Source organism: Liolophura sinensis, chromosome 7 (genome assembly GCF_032854445.1).
Source record: "Liolophura sinensis isolate JHLJ2023 chromosome 7, CUHK_Ljap_v2, whole genome shotgun sequence".
In the NCBI taxonomy this organism is placed as follows: domain Eukaryota; kingdom Metazoa; phylum Mollusca; class Polyplacophora; order Chitonida; family Chitonidae; genus Liolophura; species Liolophura sinensis.
The window spans coordinates 13289043-13295042 of record NC_088301.1 but is presented as its reverse complement, the minus strand read 5'-3'; positions in this window follow the sequence as shown (position 1 = coordinate 13295042).

The window sequence follows — 6000 nt, the reverse complement described above, 5'->3', positions numbered from 1 at the left end:
CCTATGTAGGCTTTATCGAGCGCCTCTAAAATTTCTTGAAACTAGAATTTACAGTTTCAGCGTCGGGGATTTGTGTGTGGCTGTGTGCATGTATGGTTGGGTTGTATATCATGCTTAACGATTTTTCAGTCATATGACCACGAGAAGTCATTAGGGTGGTGTACATACACTGTGTTTTCTTCTGGCATGGCTAGTATATTTCTTTGCTATGACCTGAGACGGTTTTGATCACAAATCTCAATCCCAACTGCGAGGTGGGCGCGCTCTAACCATTAGGCCACCGAAGCGGTCCGCTATGCTATGTATGTAAGCATATATGCTATCTAATTCCGTATAGCCCGCTTACCCCGGAACTAGGTGTCGCATAAACAAGGGGCAGTTTTTATATCACCGCTTTATTTACATGAACAGTTGCAATGAAAAGCCTGAGATATACCTTCAAATCTGTGTTACGCGCTGGATTTTATGCCATGGGTCATTACCAGCGTATGTCTTTCCGACGTCGTTGGAAAGCTGTAGACTACTTCTATTTCCAGTTAAACAATCTTGTATAACTGTCTTCCGCATGACGTTGATGTGAGGATCTCCATGAATATTGTCCCCTCACGCTCACAGCTTGTTGGGGTCTTATTGTCATTAATCCGTCGAGGGCGCTCGTAGACCGTTTTAGTGTGCAGTGTAACATGCATTCAAGATTACCAGTTTTCCAACAACAGTGTGCATATTTGGAAGTGACATATTGGAAAATCGTTAGTAATTGCCAAAGGTGGACGGTTTACGCGGGACACTCTGGTTTCCTTCACCCATCAAACTGACCAGCATTGTATGTATTTTTTAGTAAACCGTGAAACAAAAACCAATTAAATACGAAGAGACACTTTGGTGACATGGCTAAAATAATATGTTGGGACGCAACCTCACATCCGAAGCAAAGACACAGATATTTTAAGGTTTTTTCTTCCACTACAAAGCAGAACTCCACAGTGAGTATTAGAATTACACTGGTTTTAATGTGCATGTTAGGTTAATACTTGCGGTAGGTCAATATAACGAAACCTTACTTACGTATGTATGTATACTTAGGTTTTTACGTCGTATTTAACAATTGCTTAGTCATATGACGGCAAAGGGGTCATCATTGTGCGAAACCTTACGTAAAGAGAAACCTTACATATACCGTCTGCTAATCTGATTGTTGTTTATACGCTGTTCTCAAGAAAATTTCTCTGACACGAAGGTTGTCGGGCCAGTGAGCAGGTATGTAAGCTTCACAGAAACCACACCGCAAGACAGAAGGCCGCGTATACTAGCCAGCATGTACTGCGATCGAACACGTAACCTCAGTGATCAAAAGCAGTTGGTCTGAGCTAATTTATCTAATTGTCTGATTTGTACTTTACGCCAAACTCAAGACATTAGATGCACCATAAGGTATGGAGTAACGCTCATTAGCTGCTGAGAATAGTACACTGCAGATAGTGAAGGGGAGATAACTACGAAAATTGTTTAAAATTTGATTAAACCATGGAAACACTGACTCCGTATTCAGTACATAAGTTACTGCCCTTGGATTGAATGATCACAGAACAGCACAACATTACTTTAATTAGAAACGCTAAACAGATTTTAGACCACATTTATTAAACAGTTGTATATTACATCACCCCCAATTAGCATCTGAATGAAAGAGAATGAACACATTACTGACAATATACAACCATATATAAATCTCCACTCTGAAGCTGCTTACGATGACGACACCGAACAACTATGATGTCACGACATTTCGATTGGCGACATTTTAGCCATCGGTATGAATTTCGGCAGGAAAGTGAAAATGCGACATTTCCCCAAAGTATATTTCAGCCAGCGACATGTTGGGACTAAGTGTAAAATAGATAATTTTAAATGCGCCCTTTTAGTCGGCGACATTTCAGCACCAGTTTGGAATCACCTCGCAGCGCATGCGTAGCTTGCTGCTTGGTGATCTTGCATGAAGTTCGATGAAAATTACACTCTGAGCTTGCTCCGCTCGGGGAAATCTGTGTGTTATTTGCCACAGGCTGGTGGTTTATTTCGTACACGCAATTTTCCTCCTCCTGTTATATCTAAACCAGCAGTGCTTAAATGAAATATTCTTCAGTTCGGCGCTGGATGTTCATCTACTTTTTTCAGTAAGTAAACAAATGAAGCAATCATGCAGAACTAAATTGTCTATGACTTTGTCGTTGGTTGGGAATTTTGTAATCGTGAGTAGAGTTTCAAGTCTGCTCAAATGTACCACGTGTGTGTAGGATCCGTTTGTGATTAATTAAGATCGTTGCCCGTCAGATATATGTATCAGGGAAACCGGACAGAGCCAAGGGATCTCTGAGATAGAAACAATTAATCACGAGAAGCCGGATTGTGGTCGAACTGTAGAGCGTAAATTGCTCGCATGCTGCTTGCCGCGAACTGCTACACAGTTATATACCGTTAAAGGCTCAAGTGGACTACGTGATCTATGCCCAGAAGTACCGACAACTATCTACCGACAACTATCTGTTGTTTTGATAAAAATGAGCACAACGTTTTAATGTTGCGTTTGAACTAGTTACAACTGTGGGCGTTTTTTTTGGGGGGGGGGGGGGGGGGGGGGGCGCAATTTCCTGATCCATTTTGTACAAACTCACACTATTTCCGAAGACTTTATGTCCTTTTTTGGATACAATGATCACAGAAAAATATTAACGTTTGTAGAGAACTTTATTAGAATTAATTACAAATGACGTCAGGTGATTAGAAAACGAGTTCATACCACAGCAGTGTCTCTAAATGTGATCTTAAATAAATAAAGTTTATAAAACCTTCTACATTTTTTGTGTTTTATCAACCGTAACTATAGATAATTCACCATACTCTGTCTTAAATAATACGCAGTTTGGTAAATAAACCCGGGGAATGTTCCATTTGCTACATGTACATGTATCTCGCTGACTGAAAGCCATACATATTAAAGAATTCAGCGTAAATTACCAGGTTCTGCTTCACTGTTATTTGAAATTCCTAACTTGAAATTGGAACCGGGATTCCGGTCGGTGTTAAACTGATATGGCACATTTAACATTTACTTTCATTATTGTTCTCCATTTATTTTTCTCCTCCTCATTACAGGCCTATTTGAAATAACATATCTTAAGCTGCCTTTAGGAATGAAAGTCCTTTTTGACCTATTCGACCCAAAACTCACGATTTTGTTTTCCTGTGTTGTAACGGTTTTACAACACCCCTGTCTCACTCATTTAACAAATGGAACATTCCAAGGGTATTGTGCAAACCAGACTCGGGACAAATAGCACCGGTATAGAAAAGTACGAGGGCACTCTAAGCCTCAACGTCGCACATGTATAGCAGTAGTTTGGAATAATGAATTATAGCCTCGAATACACAGACATTCTAACGGACGACCGTGTCATCATTACAATCTGGTGATGTCGACAACAGCTAGACTACGACAAGCGTGGCCCCAAACTCTTATGTAACGGTTACAAGGAATGAGTGACAAAACTGAATAAACCGCTATATGAATAAACACACACGCAATTTTGAATTGCGCTTACAAGAAACATGATGTGTCCACAGCCACTTTTGAGTTAAGGGATACCATACAGCAATATATATATATATATATATATATATATATATATATATATATATATATATATATATATATATATATATATATATATCAACAACCATCCATACGATAACGAACCAAAACTCTCCAATAATTTGTTAAACTGAACAGAAAGACTATTGTCTGTATAAAGCTAGAATGTATTCTGTTATTGCGGCAGATTATTCTGTTAAATATAGCTGAAATATTCAAGAAATCAACACAAATATTGTATTAGACTAACATGATATTATGTTGAATGTGACAAAGTATTATGTTATAATAACGGAATACATCTTCTAGCATCATTCAGATAACAAACTTTCTGTTAAAATTAACAGATTATTATTATTATTTTTTTGAAAGTACGTAACGGTGAATATACACCATCTCGTTGTGAGAGATGCTCTCGACTCCATCATATTATACCATAGCATCGCAAGGTGAAAGCTTAAGTCATTATAGTACGTAAACCCGTGTAACGCATTGGAATGTACGAAGTTATTCCACATGAAACCGAATGGTACAGAAACAGGATGGCTCAAACTTCACACTAGGCCTGACTTTTAACACCATGGTTAAATTTCTGAATTTAAATTTTATACTACCCCTTAGGTAAACATAATGAATAACGCGACGAGATCAGTTGCACGACTGGAAAGCTTGCGAATATTAACGGAAACAAGTCTACTTTATAAAACATACCCCCAGATTATCTCCCTTTCAAAACCTATCGCGGTTGAAAATTTAGACTGTAGGAAAAAATGATCCAGTTGGAAATACTCCTAACAAACAGGGGGACGGTGAGAAAATAAAAATCGCGACTCCTTTGATGAATGTCGTCAATAAGGCGTGGACTTTAAAACAGCAAATGACAAATAAGGAAGTTACTGGATATCATGCTGCGCTGAGATATACCAGAAAGGGTGAAAACGCCAGAAGGTCAGTTCGGAAGAAATAGCATTAGTGTATTAGGAAATTACGGAAGCTCTAGGTGTATGTCAGTCATTTCTCTTTTGTTTTTTTTCAGTCACACTAAACATGTATGTACTTGATGGTGGAGGTTGGGGGGGGGGGGGGGGGCATATTTATCAAAACAATACACGTTGTCTAACAGTCTACACGTTACTTTTAAGGCATACTTTGGTTGTACATTATTTCCCTATCGAAGAGTGGACTATATGTAACAGCTAGGTGAAGAAATCTCGCACACATGTGCTTGGTTTTCCTTTCGATTACAAATCGAAAGATTTGGAACAGGTATACAGTTGAGAAAAGAAAAATGAACTTCGCGAGAAGGAGAATTCTACCTCAGCACTTATAACTATTAACAAGGGACGGGTTAAAATGAGAGGCAAGAAACTGATTTCACCTATACTATGCACGTACTGAAATCGTACATACATTCAACATTTCAAGCATTTGATCTCATATGTTAATTCCAACATTTTCTCGCTCGAGGACAATAATGACTCGTTCTCCAATGTGGATGCAGAGATCAAACCATAGTGTCAGCAGTATAGTTGTTCAGAACAGCCCTTGTTCCTTAGCTAACACACACAAACGGGCTTTTCGAAATTTCCTGTCATGCATGCTGCAATGCGTCCAAATATGTAAAATGTGTGTATCGTAAGCACCAGTTCTTGTAGATTTGACTACAAAGAGCTAGTAATAAATTACAAGTTCTCCATTCGAAAATATCAAGTGAAAGGATAGCAATGTTAAAGATTAGATTGCAGTTGTTGTTTATACATGTATTTTATCGAATACTGTAGGACGATGAGTCGGTGAGTGTAAGAGTGAAAAATTTAAAAAAAAATTGCACCACAAAGATAAAAGGGGGTTTGGGGGAGGGTAGAGTTTTTAAAATACATACCAATATAATGAATTTATAGTACAGGGATGGGAGTTAAAAAAACTGCCATTGGAACAAGATATGACCTTCATGCATGAAATTATTGACAGTGATAACGCTATAAAATGTGTAGGAGTTGCATGCTGCGAAGCCTGGGGATGATATAAGCTTGAGGCTCCACAGACCTCTGTTGAGAGAAGTTTCTTCCTGAATAGTTCCAAATACAAAAATATCCACTTGTTTATGAGGAAAGAGATCTAGTAGATGATGTCACAGACGCAGTTACGTCAGGAAAAACATGGCGATCAGCCAAAGAGATCAGTTAGTGTTAAACTACTGGCAGAGGTTGCCATGGGTAACGAATACGTATAGAGATCTGAGAAACAACAACAACAACAAGAAGAACAACGATTGAACTGTTTCCTTCCTTGAAACTGGCAGCAGCATTACAAACATGATTATACCATAGGTAGCAATACATGTGACGTCA